At 34.7% G+C, this 21,986-nt stretch overlaps 1 long non-coding RNA gene across 1 annotated transcript; it reads left to right on the top strand.

The window, feature by feature from the left end:
• The first annotated feature begins 562 nt into the window (after nt 1-562).
• LOC149249375 (uncharacterized) lies at nt 563-1,832 on the top strand. Its single transcript, XR_016265848.1, has 3 exons — nt 563-687; nt 1,049-1,110; nt 1,267-1,832. It is a non-coding gene; the product is annotated as an uncharacterized LOC149249375 (long non-coding RNA).
• The last annotated feature ends 20,154 nt before the right edge of the window (nt 1,833-21,986 follow it).

The raw sequence follows: 21,986 nt of genomic DNA, 5'->3' as shown, positions 1-21,986 counted from the left end.
CTAACGTTTGCCCATAAGAAGGAAATACTAATTGAAATGAACTTAAGAGTAATTAGATGTGTAGTCCAATGCAAGTTTGCAGCCACTGTTAAAGCCCTGTTATTCTTGTTTCTCCTCTTGTAGTTAGTAACTTAGCTTTTGGACTTTTGAGAAAATTGGCATATGAATATCAATATAAAAAATATCCTTGGTCTTCTATTTAACCGTGCACAAATCCACTTGATCACGAGGTATCCTCTATAACATTATATAGTACATACAATCAGTATGTACTACCATTAGTGTGGCAAGTTAATAGATAAAGAAGTATGTTTCACAATTATTTGTTTTGTTCATGTACTGGTGTGTGTGTACAATATGTATAGTATATTGTTACATATTATATAGATAGAGATATGGAGAGGGGGGAGAGTGTACTGGATAGTGTTTTCCTTCTATCAGGAATGGTATAATTGGATTCAAGAAATCATCTAGAATTGGTTTTTATGGCATTGCTGAGGACTTGATATCCATGGCAGGCAATTGTAAATATGATCAGAAATCCTGTAAATTCTATTGTACTAATAGCTGCTGAGGTTTTTAAGAAGGCAGGGACCTATAATGAAAAGAAACTCTTTGGTGTTACTACTCTTGATGTTGTCCGCGCAAAGACGTTCTATGCTTCAAAAGCAGGAGTTCCTGTTGAAGGTATTTAAAATTCTGGCTTGTTATGCTTAGCTACTCTCAAATATTTAGTATTCTATAAAATATTTTTATTTTTTATAATTTAATCATGAAATATGCATCCTGGGCAAACATGCCAGGCACTTCTCCTCATTTCAAGGATGGTATCATAGGGCTCAAGGCCATCAGAAATATAGTCAGCTCAAGATGTCACTTGAGGGAATTGAACCCGGGTGGGAAGGATAACAGTCTTTGCACACAACCATCTGGGCTAGACCCAATACATGATATGCTGCAGGATCTTACCAACATCATGCTTTTTTTAACATTAGATACAATTCTCAGTTTTATGTTTGTTGTTGATGTCATCCTATGCTGTTTGCAGAAGTTGATGTTCCTGTTGTAGGTGGACATGCGGGTGTTACAATTCTTCCACTTTTTTCACATGTATATGACTTTGTTGGATCCTCATCTTGAGTTTGTTCTTTACTCTTGGATATTAGAAGATTAATTTATCAAAGATAAAATGAGATCATAATTACCTACCCTTCAATACAGTTAAAAAGGGAACATACACTTTTTTGTTTTGATAAAAAAATTTAGGCAACACCAAAGCCAAACTCTGTATTGTCTGAGGAGGACATTAAAGCCTTGACAAAGCGCACACAGGATGGAGGAACTGAAGTTGTTGAAGCAAAATCAGGGAAAGGTTCAGCCACACTGTCTATGGCGTAAGTTTATGTTTTGGTCCTCTATAGTGGCTAATATGCATTCATATCTTTTCAATGTTTTTTTATTCTTATGTGACTGTCTAGAGTGCTGAATTTTTCATCTTGATGCAGTAGTTGGAGTCAGATAACCTTATCATGGTGTGTGCTTCATGATTTCATGCTTGGCATGCAACATGATTTCATGCTTGATAAGTACCTAATCTGAGATTCACTGTCAGTGAGAATATGGCATGAAGGAGCTTCTTTCTCTTTATCTGAATCTTGTACTTCATACATTTGCATGTCTCAAATCTTTTGCCTTAAGCTTAGGTACTTATCCTACATGAAATCATGTAGCATGCATGTCTCAAATCTTTTCCCTTAGGCTTTCTCATTTGTGTGAAACTCAGCGGGTGCTTTTAACCTGTGAGGTTTGACCGATGGATTGTTGCCTTTCATTTACCTTAGTTTGATTGAAATGTTCAGAGTTAATCTAGATTTTGGATGCAAATATCCTTCCCTAAGAAAAGCCATGAGTCTCTTCAAGGATGTTATTCCTTCTTAAACATAAGATATGTCAAATGGATGCCGCAAAAGTTGTGTGCTTGATGATGGGTAAATCTGGGTATGAGATTTACAAATTTGCACTTACATGTATGCCTGTGGTTGCAATTCACAGATAGGCGCATAACATCCATTCATTACCTCATCTTGAGCATTTGAGCATGGTTCATGCAAAAAACATTGCTGGTCAGTTAAATCCATTAGTTGAAAACTTGGAAGTGAAGAGTAGTGTTGTAGTCTTCTCTATGTTGATGAATGCTTTTTGAGACTTCAAAATGTTTAGACATGCAATTCCTTTTTCATCTTGCTCCTGTGTTCTCAATTTTTTTTTTCTACTGTTTTTTAAGGCCAAATATAAACCATGGGATATATATTTTTACCCTGAAGACCTCCAAATCATTTGGAAAAGGAGGTGCTGCAGCAAAAGAGATGGGTTGAATTTGTTGTTTGGATGGACTCTATGGTATGTAATCTTAGTTGGATTTCCAATATACTTTTAAACCATATTTTCATTTTATTTTTTAGTACTATTAGATATTATATCTTACCTCATTTTATGGTTAACATTGTATAACAAAAACATGCGTTGTGTTATGTAATTAATACTAACATGTAATATTGATTTTTTTTGTCATAATGCTATAGGTAATGATTGCCAAGACGATGATCCAAATTATGTTCAACATATATCAGGAGATGATGAGGATGAGGATGAGGATGATGGTGGTGAAGGAGGAGATGATGATGATAGTTGCGGAGTTGGTGATGATGTGGATCAGAGTAATGAGGATGGTCAAGATGATCATGAGGATGATCTTGGTGGTGGTAGCTAGGCATGCACATGCATTGTTTTTTATGAAGAAATTATTGTGTAGAATGACATTGTTATGTTTAGATGGGTGTTGTGAATTTACCCTATATCAATGAGACATTTTGATTTTGTAATCATACGATGAGTTTGATTTATGTATGCTGTTAATTTATCGTAACGATATTCATGAAATATTTTGATTTGTTAATCATATTTGAATTTTAGTTGTTTTGATTAAAAATAATACTGATTTTATTAGTATTATGTTGCTATTTTATACATGTTTTGAAAATTGTTAATGACACATTGTTATTTTTTTGGATGGATGTTATCAATTTCTCTTAAATTTCTTTACAAATGATTTTGAATTGTGATATCTGCTTTAATGATATTTAGAAACTATCATATATTTCACTATGAATATATAAAGGGGGTCATATATGTAAAGAAAAATATACTCTATATAAGAAGTCAAATGCGGATGTAACCATGGATGCAAAATTGAAAGTAAAATTGGATGTTAAACTAGGAATTAATACAAAATGCAAACAATTGACATAAAAAGTGTTTTAAATTAGAAGTGAAAAATTGTGCAATAGTTGACACAAAGAAGGGAACAAAACATGGCATACAAAAGGATATCAAATTGGGCAAAAATAAGGACACATAAATGGGCACCAAATTAGATGCAAAGAAAGACAACAACTAGATGTAAAATAAGATGCAAAGTTGAGCGTTAAAAAGAAACAAAAAACGTTACAAATTAATATGCCAAATGATGATGCAAATAATGGTGTAAATTTGGGATGCAAACTTAGGTGAAAAAAAGGAAAAAAAAAAGATGTAAGAAAAGACATAAAACAAGATGCAAAATGGGGCTGAAAAAAGGTGAAACCAAGGATGCCATATTGGATGTAAAAAATGATTCCTAATCACATGCAAATTTAGGCTCGAACTCAGACACAAAATTATATGCAAATGTGGACACAAAATGAGGCAAAAAAAGATGCAAATTTGGATGGTGAAAACGATGTAAAACTAGACACCAAAAAAATGCAAAATTTGATGAAAAAGTCGGTGTAAATAATGGTGCAACATTGGACACAAGTAGACACAAAAAAATGGTGCAAAAAGGGGCATAAAATAGCTTAAAATTGGATGCAAAACTTGGTGCAAAAACAAATACAAAAGTAGACGTAAAAAATGGCTCTAAATTGAATGTACCATTAGACACAAAATAAGATGCAAAGGTGGACACAACACATGACTCAACATAAGATGCAAATATATATGCAAATTTCGATGCTCAAAATGACGTAACATTAGATGCAAGAGATGGTGTTAAAAATGATGCAAAATTGGATGAAACAAATGACGCAAAATATGGTGCAAAATGAGATGGGAAAAATGGAGACAAATCAAACGTAAATGTGGATGTAAAAAATGGTCCAAAAAACGATGCAAAAATGGGCACAAAAATGGATGCAAAATTTGGTGCTAAATCAAATTCAACACATGGTGCAAAGATAGGCACCAAAGCTGGTGCAAAAATAGAAGCAAAAACTAGTGTAAGACTAGATACAAAACCTGGCGTACGACTAGATGCAAAAACTGACACAAAATGGATGCATAAAAAGACGTTAAATTGGATTCAAAATACAGTGTAAACTTGATGCAAATGATGGTGCAAAAATGGAAGCAAAGAATGACACAAAATAGGAAGCAAAAGAGAATGAAAAATAGATGCAAAAAATGACACAAAACTAGAAGCAAAACCTGTCATAAAATAAGATGCAAATCTTGGTTCAAAATTTGACGCAAAAAATGATGCATAGTTTGCTGTAAAAAATGATGCAAAATCTAGCGTGAAAAGGGATGCAAAATCAGGTGCAAAAAAGGACGCTTTAAAAATTGTACAATAGAGCCAGATTTAGTGCCAGGTTGCTCATCACAATTACAAAAAAAATGCACTAAAATCTGGCGCTAAATCTGGCGCAAATCGCTGGTTTTGTTGTAGTGGAGAGAGATATAGGGAGAGAGAGAATGCATTAGTGATATAGGAGTGGGCAGAAGATTGAAGGGACTAAAGAAGTGGAGGAAAATGAAGGAGGAGAAATATAGATGGAGTGAGTTAGGTAGGGAGAGAAAAAATTTGTGTGATTGTGATATGGGGAGTGAGGAAAAGAGAGAAGGGGATGTACAGATGGAGGAGAGAGGGAGGGAAGTATTGAGATAATGGAGGGAGGGAGAAAGCATAGAAGATAGCAGTGGGGTGGAAGTTCTAGTGAAGGAAAAGTGGGAGAGAGAAAGAGAGAGAGAGAGTAGGAGGAGAGAAGGGGAAAATAAAATGAAAGAGAGGAGGGGGAGGGTGAGGGAGAGGGAGGGAGAGAGAGGAAATTGGGAGATATATAGAGAAACATGGAGGAAGGTAGGGAGCGAGATAAAGGTGGTTGATATAAATAGAGAGAGAAGGGGATGAAAAGAGAGAGAGAAGTTAGGGAATAAAAATAGGAATAGATTCAAAAATAGAGAGAGAGAGAGAGAGAGAGAGAGAGAGAGAGAGAGAGAGGTGTGGGAAGAAGGGGATAATGGGAGAGAGAGAGAGAGAGAGAGGGGAAAAGATGGAGGAGAAGAGAGAGAAAGTTAGGAGAGCGAGCGATAGAGGGAGAGAGTGGCAAGGGAGAATGGGTATAGAGAGAGAAGAATGAGAGAGGGGGAGAAGAGAGGGAGAGAGGGAAATGTTATCAATAAAAAATTATAAAGCTAATCACACTGTCTAAGACACCAAATATTAATTAATCACATGTCTAAGTGTACTCATGACTATTTTAAAAAATAACAAAGAAAAAAAACAAAGGTTCCTACAATTTCAATTTAAAAAATAAATCTTTGCAGTCACCTTGATCCGGATCTTGGGGGGAGACCCCCAAGATCTAAAAGATTGAAATGGATCTTGGGGGGAAGTCCCTCAAGATCTGAAAGATTGAAATGGATCTTGGGGTAGAGAGACCCCCAAGATCTAAAAACTTGAATTGCCAGAAGAAAAATAGGAGAATGCCCAATAAACAAAACTACAAAGAAATTTTTTATTAAAACCGATAATAACTATAAAGGCTACATTGTGGCGGACAATCTGTACTTTTACGAAATGGGACTTGTTACTTATAGTATTTTTCAGTTACAATACCACGGGTCAATTCCATGGGTGAATGAATACCATGGATGGATTTTACAATACCACGGGCGGATGCCATTTACAATACCATGGGTAAATTCGATGGGTCGATGAATAATATGGTTGGATGAGTACCATGGGTTGATGCCATTTTCCATTCGTATCATTCCTCCCTCCTTAAGAAGCAATGGTCCCGATTGCGTAAAGTTCCCTCCTGCAAAGCCTTTGTTGAATATGAAGAGCCACTGAAGGTAAGGGTTTTATGTGGTTAACCCATAACCATGATAAACGAAGATCCGAGGACAGAGATACCTTGTAATGCTTGTGACCAATTGTGATAATGACAATGTGTAGCCTAGCAAATGGACTTCGATGAAGTGTTGGTTTGTGGATGACCCATAATCGTGATGTTCGTTGCTGATGAAGTAGTAGGTGCCTACATATCCTGGGGTGGCAGGGCACATCTCCAAATAACCCAAGTCGAATGTTGCTATGTTGAAACTGATGAATGTGAAGCAGGTGCCTACTAGAGTGGGGTGGGAGGGCACGTCTCCAATGGGAACCCACTCCAAATGCTGCTCTAGAATTAAAATTGACATAACTCGGCCAATATAACTCAGAATATTTATTATAACCTGTTTTTGGAAGTAGAAAGATCATTTTTCATCTTCCCATGTGTTGGAAATCCTTATTTGGACACTCTAAAATCTCAGATTCACATTGCAACTATTCCGCCATCACAAAAGTTCTGAAAAATAGCCGATTTTAAATCAGCGATATCTCCCACATCCAAACTCTGATTCGACCCATTTTTTTTTTGAAATTGGGTGTTTTTCGCAAGGAATCCAGATCTGGTATTTGTTTTCGTAAATTTTGTACCAAATGTTTCAGATCTGATCTGAAAAGTCACCGCCCACGAACATTCCTGCAAAAAAATGAAAAAAGAAAAATTCTTCCAGCTTGGCCCAAGAAAATGCTCTGTGGAGGACGTAGCACATGCTTGAAGTTTGTTGAATATTGCTGCAAAATTTGAAACTGAAATATGCTTCAACCCTCATTCCCATGGAATCATAACTTGCTCTGATACCACTGATCCAGATCTTGGGGGGAAGGCCCGTAAGATCTGAAAGATTGAAATGGATCTTGGGGTAGAGAGACCCCCAAGATATAAAAACTTGAATTGCCAGAAGAAAAATAGGAGAATTCCCAATAAACAAAACCACAAATAAAATTTTTATTAAAACCGATAATAACTGTAAAGGCTACATTGTAGCGGACAATCTGTCCTTTTACAAAATGGGACTTGTTACTTATAGTATTTTTCAGTTACAATACCACAGGTCAATTCCATGGGTGAATGAATACCATGGGTAGATTTTACAATACCATGGGCAGATGCCATTTACAATACCATGGGTAAATTCCATGGGTCGATGAATAATATGGGTGGATGAGTACCATGGGTTGATGCCATTTTCCATTCAGATCACACCTCAGCATGTTTACATGGACAAGAACAAATATTTCATTGTTATCCATGTTGTTCCATATGAGAGACATTGCAATAGTTCATACAAAAAGTCACATTAAATTAGAAATCACATACAATAGGGAAAAGGATAGCTAGCTCAGTCCCCAATGACTACACATATGAAGTGGCATTAAGGAGCCTACAAAGGACTACCCTTGTCTCCCACTAGCTCACTCAAGGACCAATTATTATAAATAAATGAAGTGGAGTGAAGGAGTGAGATTTATCCTATATATATTATTGGATCTGGAAACAAAATGAGAGAGAAGCCCAAGAAAGGTTATGTTGCCAAATTGTATACCAAATTAACATTTATTTTTTTCATAGAGCTCACAATTGGGAACCCTCATAGTACTTTATTAAGGAGTGATAATTCTTCCAAGGGAAGGGAAGAAAGAACTTCCTTAAGGCATTTCATAGTGCCCATTTCTCTTTCAACTCCATTTAGTCTCATTGGGATAATACATAACTCTTTTCATGAAGCATTAAGGAAAATTATTGCTTCCCTTCCTCTTTTGTTTCACTATTTAATTCTTCTTTGTCATTTACTTGTAACTAATGATATTGATTATGTTTTGTTACATTATTCATTTATTTATGTGTTCACCTTATGAATCATTTGTTAGTTTTAGGTCTAGATGGTTCTTTGCTATAAATATTTGAATTTTTTAACTTCTTCAACAATTTTCACATTACATTCACCTCATACCATCATAAACAATTGTATAGGGAGAACATTGTCATTAAAAATGTAGTAAAATAGCAAGGAACATAAGAATAATATCATACACAATGGAGACACCAAAATTTGGGTTAGAGAGAGGGGAAAAACTGCACAAGGGGGAAAATCCAAAAATCAATTCTTCTTCTTCTTATATATTCATCAAAAATTTAGTTGATATACAAGGTACAATATCAATGAGACACATGGATTTTTAACATAAAACACATTAGGCCCTCTAGGGCCAACCCTAGATCATGAAATATCCTCATAATATGGTAATAGATAAGCTTATCAAGGAGGCATTCTCAATCCCTACACAAAACCTCTAATATCATTGTCACAAGCAACATATATCCCTATCTCAAATAGCATATGTGTGTCACTGTTATCATATCATTGGAAATTTTCATTGCCATACATCACGATCATAAGAATATTTCCATACATCACTAACATAAGAATACTTCCATACATCACATAATTTCCATAAAATCACTACCATATATCAAATCACTATCATAGGAACACTTACGTACATCACATCACTTTCATAATAACACTTCCTTGAATCACATCATTTTCATAAGAACACCTCCATACATCGCATCATTGTCATACGAACACTACCATACATCACATCATTGTCATAATAACATTGCCTTATACCACTATTATAATGATTTTTTCATAGATTATTGTCATAGGGACACTAGCATACACCATTTTCCTTCCCAAGGAATAGTATTAAGGGCTCTTCTAACCAAACCTCCAAAATGGACACTAAATACTACACAAATAAAGCCATACATCACCTTGAAAATTAATTAAATTGGAAATAAATCAACATACCTCTGAAGGATGTCCTTCTTTCCCTCAATTATACTTCATTCTATGCATAGAACTCAAGGATTTTCAACCATCTATTAAGGCTTCTAGCAATAGCCAATTTGTCCCTAAAATACTACCCCTAAACCATCCCACAAACTATTTTTTCCTCTTCTACAAGATCTTAAACTTTTGCATTATCGCTCTAGGTAATTCAACCTGATTTCTACAGTTGTTTGAAGGCTAGTTATACCTCACACATAATATCAAATAAGGCTCATCTCTCGTCTAATAGACATAGAAAATTAGACTCTATTCTCAAATAGAATGCACCTTCAAACAAGCTCAGATTTGTCCCTCAATGGTTGCATCCTAGCTCCAATGTTATCCCTAAATTTTTGGTCCTCTAAAATTTTCCATACATCCCTCTCCAAATAACTATAATAATGATCAACCCTTCCCTAAGAGCCCCTACACCTACAACCAAGATCATAGGGAGATGTGCATCAAAACAAAATGCAAAATCCTCCTCACAAACTCTGTTAGAAACTCCTTGAACCAATCCATACCAAAACATAAGAAAGGGACTAATGTTAGACCTCTTCTCTAACTTTTCTAGGTCTTCTTTATTCTGTGGCTACCTCAAGAATATTTCTCCATAGATGAGATGCTCTTGATGTGTTTGAATGAGCTCTAATGTCCCTACATTATACTAATCAATGGAGGATCCAAGGGGTGCCTCTGGTGCGAATGAGACCCTTCATTTAGTGAGACCAAGTTGAGAAAGACCCTTCTAATTTTCTCTTGATAAAATTTAAATATATTTACCCAATACCTTGATGATTTATTTCCCAAATATTTTTTCACATCAAATAATAATGAGAGGAGTTTTAAGCCAATTTTAACACATCAATAATAATAATTCATTTAACTGATTTTGAATTCTCTTTTCAGGAAAGGTGGTTTCTCCTTAGGGTAACTATGGTTTTCCTTGGGGTAATTCAATTAGAAGATGCCAAAATTTCAAGATTATTTTCTTTTTGGCTATATTCAAGGGACAAAAACCTCATAATAGATTGGATTTTAGTACACCATTGCAACAAAAGATAAGAAACAAATTGGAGACTCCAATTTATTTCTCTTTCTTCTGTTTATTGTTTGCATCCTCTCTACCTAGCTATATCTCATTTCATTTTTCAATTAATTCAATGAAAAAAAAAAATTAAATATGATTTTCGGCCTTTGTGTGCTATAATTTGACTCTATTTCATTTTTTAGCCAGGCTGCATGTTTTTCGGACAAAAAGTCACCGTGATTTCCCCTTGAATTTCAACAATGTACCTGTGCGGGTTACCAAAACCTTAAAATTTTGAAATTTCCTCCTCTTTTATAAGTTTGGTGGAAAAACATTTTAGGAATATTCATTAATATTGTGAAGGGGGGTGAATTAAATTTGGGTGCTTTTTAACAATTCAATTATCACATACAAATATTCAAAACTATCAATACCATTCAAAAATTCACAATATAACACATAATACACAATATATTTAGAGTGGAAAATAAATAGGAGAAAACCATAAAATACTTTTGATATATATTTAAAATATTACATCAATAGGAAGCACCAACTTCTAAGATTCTCTATAACCAACTAGAACAAGGAACCAACCTCCCTAGTTTGATCAACACTAATTGAAATAATGCACCAACACCCCAAAAGAACCAACTATCTTAACCAACACCAACCTACCCTAGAACCACCATACCAACTTTAAGGAGAGTTCAATCTCCATCGTGCAACACCGAACCATTCTTAAGGTAGAATATGTCCTCAGTCAGTAACTTGAAGAAGTATTTAGTCTCCTCTATGCACCACCAAAACACCCTTAATAATGATAGATAAATAAATATGATAGATCACATTAGTAACCCTACTCGGTCACTACATCTGAGAAATGTACTTCATAATAAATGCTCTTATCATTTTCCAACCACATATTTCATTAGTCCCTGTATCGCTACCATCAACACAACAAACTGTCACTTCATTGCATCTACTTCTATCCAATAGTCACTTTATAATATGTTATCATAACACTATCACATTACTACTGTCAATGGCACCAAGATCACTGTTATCACCAATGAGATGACACTTATTATAATTGCCTTTTTAACACAAGAAAAATCATGTCATTGCTAACTTAATCATCATGTATATTGCTTATTATGTTGTTAGCACTACTTTATCATTACAAGTGTAACAACAACACATCACTAGAAACATTCTTAGGTAAAATATTTATTCTTGGTAGAATATCACTAATTTTTGTGACATACACCTTCATTGATGATAATTTTTCCTATAACAAGTCTCTTCGTGTTCAATGTACCCATTTTGACTCAAGTCATACAATTCAAATTAAAATGCAATTTTGTCCTCTTCAGATGCATTTGGATGGAAAATACTCAAGTATTGCACAAATTCCCCAACCTTTATAACTCCATTAATCCTAGCGTCAAAGGGATTTAAAAAAAAAAAAAAGGAAAAAGGTTTCTAAAGAGTACTAGAAACCTTTATAACTCCATTAATCCTATAGTTTCTAAAGAGTACTAGCTGAAATTCTTCCTGACAAGGAAAAAGGTTGTTTGATAATAAAATATCTTAGCATGTCAAGTTTTTATTTTGTTGAATTTATTCATGTCATCTTGTCAGTCATTCCATTGTAAATGACAACACTACTTAATTGATTTAAAGGCTCATATAAGGCCTCATCTTCACTAATAGTGAATGTTGTTTTTGTAACAAGAATAATAAGGTCTTCATATATATGTGGTTCCTTAATAGTCTTAATATTGGACCCAACACAGTCCATAACAAAATTTATTGCAAAATCCAATAGTGCAACTATCGAAATATTTAATGAGAAAGGATTGAATTCTACAATGAATAATATACATCAATAGTCATACTAATAATTGTTGTTGTGGTGGAATTTAAAACATTTGAAAAGACCAAAACCTTTAATAAGAATTATATTCCTAGAAAGTGAAAGAGAAATCTAGCTAAGAATTTTTTTATAGTATGGAATAGAATGAGATGTGCAATCCAAAGAAAATCCTTTGAAAGAACTCCAAAATATATGATGATTCAAATGAATTCTTTTGGTTTTGTGTGAATAAATGAATATATGTCCTATATTTCTCAATACACAACCTCTTAGTAAAATAATATGCTTTTGACTATAGCCTTGGGATGTAGACCTAGTTAAATATAAAAGAGAAATATTGTGGATAAGTATTAGCAATAATGAATTAATTTTCAATATTCATCATGTTCCTAGACTCTCAATGAGTTTATTATTTATGAAATTTTATCTCATTCTTGCTGTTGTATTGTGCATAACTGAAATTCTGGAAGACATATTGAGACGAACTCAATATATGGTGACTTTTCTCATTTTTATGCCTTCATACCTATGATCACATGTTTTATGACACAATAGATTAGACTATATTATGATGCTAGACCTAGGTATATGCTCTCACAAGCAAGGGTTTTGGGTGATGTTTATTAAAATACCTCCATATATTATTCACTATTTCATAAATGCATTAACTAAATTCCATATTATTTCAAATATATTTTGAAACATTTAAGGTGTCTTTTATTATTTTCTTGAGATACTAACTTTTGGTACATTAAGGTTTCCATTCCAATATGTGAATTGAGCTCTCATATGCATTCTATTCCACTAATGAAAGTAAAAGGGAAAAATGATTTTAAAGAATAATATTTTTTAGGAAAGACTCTCAAAATTCAAACAAACAATTGTGAATTCAAAGGCAAAAGAAATTATTTGTGACCGAAATAAAAACATGCAACAATGACCTAATTCATGAAACAGGGAGAGATGTTTTCTATTATTTTTTTGTTGGAGCATTCATATTTTATTATGCATTTTATGTAGTACCCTAATTATTGTATGAGAATTTTGATTGTAGTCATAGGCATATTTAAATCCATAATGAAAAATATTTAGAAATATAACACTCCTTTGGAAATGATTGAGAAATCATAAGGAACTTTATAGAGTCTACACCTTAGCATGTGACAATGATCATATTCATGTCCTACTTTTCTTTCAGGATCTCAGATTAGGGCTTGTACATTTGTGTGGTCACATTACAGGCATTTGAATATAAACTCATAACTTATTAAATGAAGTTAAGTTTTAATTTAGAAAAATAACAATATCTTTTAATTGTAGGAGTATTGCAAAGAAATTATGCATATGGCTCATGCTCACAAAGAGTAGTTGTCTCACATATGACCATGAGTGTAGGGAATCCTTAACAAAAAGAATTTGATACCATTTAAAAGTTGAAGTTATTGAGAATGTTTTTGGTTATAACGATTTAAATATTGAAGCCTCATTGTTTATTTTATTTCCTTCATTATATGTAATATGTTTTTCAATGATAAATGGTAAAAGTAGCCCAATACCCACACGAAACATGGAGAGTTTTATTATTCAAATGGGCCATGAGGGAATTTGAAAGGGCATGGGAGAAGTGAATAGTCACCCATTCACTTGTATAAATACCCATCATGCCTCAATCAAAAGGGGGGGATTTTGGAATTTGAATACTATATTAGGTATAACATTCAAGGCCTTGAGTGCGACTTCTATTGGTAGTTCATATGTTGAGGACTTGTGAGGTTAGGGTTTGCGCTTTACAAATGATGTGAACTACTCTGATTTCACTATTATATTTTGAGAGGCTTACAGTACATGTGCTTGTACTTATCAACATTTAATGAGAATATTTCCACCTATTACATCAATTCCAATGCATGTTAATGTCATTTGTAATTTCTATCTAATGATTTTGTTGTTTATGTATGTCTACTTACATATTGGTCACATGTTAATGAGCTAATTTGTTGTATTAAACTTTTATTTTTGAATCTCTACTCTTCATTCAATGTAAATGTTAGTAAAAAGTTGTGAATTAATTATTAATTAATTTCTAACAATTTCCTACTTCCCTATGTCTTAGTTATTCTTAGCTATCTCATTCTCTCTTTAGTCATATTCTTCCTTATTATTTTGCTATTAGTTTTTTATATTAAACTCAACAAGCTATCAATTGATTATTTATTTTGTCCTAATTCTTTAGGAATTTTACACTTTCTCTTCACATTTATTTATCTACATCAAAATCCAAGAGTAGCATACACACACACACACATGGTGGCAGTTAGGTGCAAAAAATCGATGGGCCTCCTATTTCAAATGGTGTGAACACTAATTCAAACTTCACACTGGAGGCACCCACTATTGTTGATGAAAAATTATGGACTGTCAACAAAATGAAAGGGTGTTATAGCTATGAATTTTTTCTTAGTGTAATATTTGTCGAGGGATGCACTATAAGGCCCGATTGGAAGGTATAAAGAATTTTAGACTAAGATGAATACATCTTGTATCTTGACTACTTAGCTATATAACTAGAAAATACAACATCACGAACCCATGTATCTCAGTAAATGGGTGTAGTTCCATAGGATAGAATACGAATCAATCTTCATGGTTACATTCATGTTAGACACTGGAGAACAACAAGTTCCTAGTCAATATAAGGTATCATTGGCATTTTCATTTCCAATGGGTACATCATGGAAGTTATTCGAATGGAGGAAGAAGCATCGACACTTTTTGAGGTGGAATTAATTTGCATTGTTCTTGCTTAATATAAGTATGGGTTGTTTACAGGCTAATTTTTTTAGAGAGGAATGATGAGTTTGCAACAAGGAGGATGGAGAGTCCTTAGTTACAACAAAGGAGTATTTCGATTTCATCCAAAAAATGCGAGAAGCTATACTTGTGGGAGAGATAGTGTTTATTAAAGCATGATTTTAGTGGTGAATATTAGTTGGTTGTGGTAGTAGCAAAAAATATTTTCTAATCATGGACAAATGAAGGTAAAATTTGGTGGGTTGTGTGGAAGAAACTAGACTCATTATCATATTGAAATGTGTGTCAGACACTTTTTAATAATAAAGTCTTTAGAATTATGTTTGAATTGATGTAATGGTCCATGAAACTTGTGTACCATGTATCTCCACAAATTGGAGCTTGCACCTATATTTATGTAACATGAAAATGGCATATCACTACATGGTTTGGATAGGCAAGCATGCCACTTTATCATGTGTCCCTAATAATGACTTGATAGATTGTATATTTTTTCTTAGTGGCCTCAGCTAGGAAGTTCTTTAACACTTTGAATAGTGGGCCTTATCTTTTCTAGATACACTTGATTGTCCCACATTGGTTGTAAATTGTGAAAGGTGAAGTTTTATATTTAGGGGGAGTTCATAAAGAAGTTTAATAAACCATGTTCATGAAGTACATCCTAAAAACTATATGGATACAATGGTTAGGTACCCATTCACTCTAGTGGATGCTTGTTCCTTTATATTGACATCGATAGTATCATGATGTGTGCATGATTGAGGTATGAATTGTAAGCACTAGGTTAGACAAAGGTGTATACTTTGATATTGAGGAGGTTCTTTTAGTTGTACTAGACCATGTGCTACATTGAATATGCAGTTGAATACGTTAGCTAGGCAAGATTAGGACAAGTAGTTGTTAGGGGGAGTATTGGAGTATGTAACTGCCATTTGTCTTATTATGTGCAATCAAATTTAATTATTAATATTATTTACCATATTAGGTAACGACATAGATAATAAAGTAACCAAAATGGGATCTATCCAAGGGGTTTCCTAGTAAGATTATGAGATAAGTTTCTTAATGATACTTATTATATGATAATATATTATAAATACTTGTTATATTTTACCTACCATTTGATTTATATGATTACAGTAATAATGATTTGTTTAGTCCCTCCTTCTACCATGGACTATAGCAATCACCTCACAGTCAAAGTCCCTTAGATGTGTATTAATTTGTTGAGGTTTTGTGACTTTATTGTCACATTAATGAATATTTTTAGAAAATGATGAATATTTTCATATTCTCATAAATTAAAAATACTTTCCTAATTTTAAAAATATTATTTCTAATTTTCCTTTCGCTTAGTGATTCATGATGTGACATAAATCCCTTGCTGGAGGGAAAATTATTTTTGGTAATTTTCAGTGCTTGAAAAATAATCTTAAATGAGAAAAAGACTAATTTTGTAAATGACCACTCCATTTGAGAGTGATCTGACATTAACATTGACACTTTTATGCTTGAAACTACTAGTTCTTTGCCCATGTCTTTTATGTAAGCAAGTGGGGTCATCCACAATTGTGGTAAATTGTCCCTAGGTTATATTAGTTCACTACAAATTTTTTACCTCTTATTTTATTTTAAACTTTTACACATTTAGTTATGTGGAAACATAGGTTTATGGATAAAGGAATGTGTATAGAATGAAAGATGTGAAAAAGATGGGGTGTTTCTGGGAGAATGGATGTGGAGATGGAACTTTCTTCTACACACCTGAAATTATTTCAAATTTAAGAAAAATCATTGGATCATGGATTTCCATGGTTTCTTAACAAATGAACCTTCGATCTACATCCCCTTTATGATATTTTGTGTTGGAAACAATGTTAATATTGAGAGGGGGGTGAATCAGTATTAAGGTTATTTTTCAAATTCATTATGCCAATTTACTTTTCTTATTCAAACTTGGAACTATCCATATAATAAAAAATAACACATAACATGGAAGCAATATGAAATCAACATACAAGCACACACCATGAGCAGCATACACAAGAGGCACAAGGTTTTACGTGTAAACCCTTTCGGGAAAAAACCATTAAAGTTTGTTGTTGTTATTGATGTAAAATAAGAGAACCTACTTTATTACATCAATATGTTTTGTGAGCCACCACTCACAGGAAGCACCATCTCCCTTTCATTGTCTTCTAGCACCCTCTAACGGCATCAACTCCCTCCTTTTGTAGACACCTGTTCAGCTTACCAGAAGCACCATGTGAAGCACCAACTTCATGGATTTGTTACAATAACAAACTTACACCGCAATGGATTTATGCTAGCACCAACTTGCATGAGGCACCAACCCCCAAGCCTTTTCAAGCACCCACTAGAGATGGAAGAACCAACTTCTTGTATGAAGGCTCCAACAAACACCCAATAGGGAACTCAATGTTGTCTATAATTGGCAGACACTCTGCCTGATATTAGCTTTGTTCTTCATAACCCTTGGCCCATGCAACACTCTTTGCACTCTTCCTTCTCTACATCAACTCTTTGTTTTTCTCAACAACCAACACAACACTTTATTGTTCTCTTCTCTTCAACAACATGCACTTCAACACATGACATTATATTACATAGGCTCTCTTGGCCTCTTACATCATAGCACGGGCTCTCTTAGCCTTCCTTAAATAGCAGAGGCTCAGTAAACCTTCTTCTTCTGCATACACACCTTTGGCCTTCCTCACACAACTCTATCTAAATAATTTTGTTGTCCCACATTGCTCAACTCGACTTCTCCTCTTTGTTCCTTTGTTTCTTTCTGGTCGATTCTCCCACTCCTATCCTGAATCCACTTTTCCCACATGTATCTTGTCATGGATTTTCCATTCAACTATTGTGTCTGACTTGGTCTCTTCCACTACATTAAACATGAGAATGGGCACTTAACTATTTTCTCCATAATGAGAATTAATTTTTAGTCCACTTGCACACTTCAACCATGCACAGTCATTTCTGTGAAAATTTTCCATATCACTGAGGATCTCCATTCTTATTCATGGTTTCACACATCTTGAATGTACTTCGGCATGGATTATTTGTGGACCATTGTCCTCATTACCTTTTCTTAGGGCTTTCTACAGATCCAATTGACTCCATAAACCAACTTCGTTGATCTGAATTTGATCTTCATATGCCAACCTATTCATCTATTTAACTCACTGAGGAATTCATCGAAGAACAAAGATGGCTTGTCTCTCCTCAAGGCAGACCCAACACTCTTTTCTATAAATCGTGGACCATTCTTCCTTGACCCAACGATCTTTGACAATTTCCATTACTCCTAAGCCCAACTCCTCTACAAGATGGTGGTCCTTGTTGCTGACTCATCCATCTGCCATACACCTTTGTACTATTATATCAAAGCTCCTACAAATTGGAATTTTATTGATACATGATTATGAAACTGCAAGGTCCTGGTTGGCCTTTAGCTCCTCCAAGCCTATCTCCTTAAATAACTTCTTACAATAGGACCATTTCCTATGACAAAGTGCTTGAAATACAATTGTGTTGTATCAGAGCTCCACTTCATCATAACTTTTATTGGATTGACCTTCCAAAATTCTGAGCTTCTGATTGGCCTTTAGCTTCTTCCTGCATTAGCCCCTTGTTTCATTTCCTCTATAGGACCACTACTTGTGACAAGTGGCTTCATACTCCAGTGTGGTGTTATATCTGAGCCCCTGCAGAACTTACAAAATTTTGAGCTTTTGTTTTACCTTTATTCCCTTTTTGTTAGCCCCTTATCATTTCTCCTCCATGGGATCGAGATCTCTGACCAGCACTATAGCCCTTAGGTGTTGAAATATCGGAGCCAAAATATCTCATAACTTTTATTCAAATGATGTTATGAAGTCATGTGGTTCCGAGCTCCTTCCACTTGGAACTTTCCTATTTTTCATGCATGGGAGTGGGCGCTATAACCATGAGCTTAGTTTTTAGCAGCTAATCCCTTATGTTCCTATCAAGGACCTATCTTCCTTTGTTAAGTCCTCTCCACCCTTGGTTCCTCAAACTCAACACGATTGGGCATCAAAAACATCCTTGGATCCCCCCTTTCATTGGACCTTTCCTCATAGGGAATTTACTTAGGAGATAGAAAATATCCATCCTCAAATATACTCCATATCACTTAGGTGCTAGCCCCATTCTACGGCCTTGGTTTTCTAGGCTTCATGACCATGTGCTAGTCTCATCAGAGCCCCTTTCATCGGAAATTTTCTCATAGGCCCTTCACATAGGATTTATGAAATCCTTAACCTCAAAAATGCCAACCTCTGAGTGACGTCATATTGACATCATGAATCCACATGGCACCTTCTTAGTAGTCACATGTGTCACTTATATTTGGTCCACTAGGCCACCCAAAATGCCTAATCTTCCTACCACATGTCCTTCTGTACGACCACGTCATGACTATGTCATTTGCCACCTCGGCCCCTTAGGGCCAATAAACTGCTGCCATGTTTCCACCTGGAGGAGAGAGAAATGGTTCCATCAGACTCTTCTTTTTCAAAAAATCCTTTGTTAACTCTGCTAGGCATCCCTTGGTGCTTTAACAATATCGACAGCATTGGATATCATAACTTCTTAAAATATAGATGTTAAGAAGTTTCAATACTCAGATATGCGCCAACCTGTGATATTTCGATGGAATCCAACCTCTGATACCACCTACTCCATTGTTCTAATGGCTTGTTTGATACTCCAATATTCTACCAACCTTTGATATATTGGCCTGCTTAGGACTTCAAGACCCTCACTTCGGAAGACCATAACTTTTGATCCATGAGGTCATTTTTAGACTTCCACACACCATTGGAAAGCTCTTTCATAGAAATTTCCAATGAAGAGGGGCTGATGTAGACTTTGATCCCATATTCTATCTATAAAATGGTTGCAAACTCTCTACCACTCTTTTCTCCTTGACTCTTCTTCTTGTGCATTGAATCCTGAACTTCCAACCACCATAGTTATAATTTTATGGCTTCTCCAATAAGCCTACTACTATGATGATTCTCAACCAGAAGCCTACATAAATCATAAGGTTCCTCCTGAGATTGACATGTCAATCATATCAATGCTCACCTAATTACCATCATAGCTAGGCTAGGGAACATAAAAGCTAACATATACTACGAAAATCATCCATGCTATTTTGGTTAACATCAATGCCAACACTCATTCCAATAGTTAGACAATTCCAACTATGCAACACATCTCCCAGCACAATTTTGACATCAATTCCAACACACTTGAAGATATATTCAATAGGCCACTAGCGATCTAGACAATGCAAATTGTCCAACAATCTCCCCCTTTGGTATTGATGGCAACACCTCAACCTCATCTTCACTTTGATGACCAATCCACATCTTGCTTCCAAAATTCTCCTAACATAATACACCAATGACTTTCTCACTTCTACATGGGCCATCACAACTTCTCCACAAATTCTCTCCCCCTTTGACATCAATGGAAAGGGGATAAAAGCTTCATTTTTCTTCCCATGGAATCACTGGTTGTGAAGACGAAGGTATAGCAATTGAGATGTGCATTATTCTTTATAGACATCTCTACTCCATAAATTGGGCATATGTGATATGCTTCCCTTAAACATATATTACCTCTTCTTTTTGCTTCTAGTCTCGAACACTTTATGGATGTTAGCTGAATACTCCTCATACCAATGCATCTTTTATATGAATTAAAAAGAAAATTGATACCAATTAAGATGCTCATGATATTGTTGCTGCTAAAAATACCAATCTATGATGATGCATTTTGGATTTCTCTTCCTTTTTGTTGTTTCTTCATCTTTTATGCTCACTTCTCCTAAGCATCTTTACAATCAACACTGGTCCCCCTAACTTTGAGCCTCAAAATATGGACCACTGTTTAAACAATAACAATTTTACCAAAGAAATATACAAATTGAACAATGTACCAGGCAAACTCTAATATTTCCTCTCAAAAAAAATTTCCATTTTCTCATAAGGTTAATCCACATGAGCCCAAACTATAAACTCTCATAGCAATACCAATGGAAAGACTAAAAGGATGTTGAAAGCTTACACAATTTGTGTTTCATAAATACAATATTGCTAGGCATAATCAAACTCACATCTTAAATGAAATAAGATTTTTTCACCCAAAATGCAAACCTTACATTTTCTCATCAATCTTCCTTTCTGAGGGTGACAATTGTTTCCTGTTACTACTTATCAAAGGAACTCCCCCTAAGACAATGCTTTCTGATCTCCCACATTTGCTTCCTTGCTTCTCCACATTAACAGATCCTTTGGACCTGATTTGACTATGGTCCTTATGTCATTCCACACTTCTGTTGTTGCCCATATTCTTCTCACAACATAAAATGTTGTTGTATACTCTCCCTGAACTCATGTTGGCTGCACTCTATTTTTCAATGCTAATACTTTCAAAATAAACCAATTTATTCTTGTAATCAGTAAGAAATAATGAGCATACCTTCATCAATCATATGCACCTTTCTGTTCATTCCTTTTAACTTCCACCATCTAACTTCTTCGGCCTCCCTTGAGGCCATTATCTTCCTTCAACAAAGAGAAACAAATGATCTATTCCCACTGAGAAGTTCATCCTTCTTCTTCTTCTAGACCTCCAATGGTTGAGTCCTGACTGAAGCATTACTCTCCAACTTATTCTTTTCCCATTTTTCAGCCTTCTCTTGAATCTTCCTTCAACAAAGAGAAACAAATGATCTATTCCCACTGAGAAGTTCATCCTTCTTCTTCTTCTAGACCTCCAATGGTTGAGTCCTGACTGAAGCATTACTCTCCAACTTATTCTTTTCCCATTTTTCAGCCTTCTCTTGAATACACATAGCTATAGGAAACTTCTCTTTCAACCCTTGTTTCTTCACCCAAATCTTGTTGTTGTATTTTTGCCTTACAAATGGATATGTTATAAGAGTAGGAAGATAATTCTTCTTATTTATTCCTCCTCTTTTTATATTTCTCTTTTGACACAGAGAAATGAAGAGAACCTTGTATTCCTCAACTCCATTGTTTCTCCTTGTCTTCAATTCTGAGCTAACATTTGCATGCATACGCTGAGAAGCATGGTTTTTCTCTCCATATCTGTAGTGCAATATCACATGCCCAATGTTGCCACAATTGTAGCATT

The sequence above is a fragment of the Pinus tabuliformis genome, chromosome 7 (assembly GCF_031772625.1).
Source record: "Pinus tabuliformis cultivar Carrire ecotype Pingquan chromosome 7, CPIR1, whole genome shotgun sequence".
Lineage (NCBI taxonomy): Eukaryota > Viridiplantae > Streptophyta > Pinopsida > Pinales > Pinaceae > Pinus > Pinus tabuliformis.
Note: the sequence above shows the minus strand (reverse complement) of the source record. Positions and strands in the feature narration are given on the sequence as shown.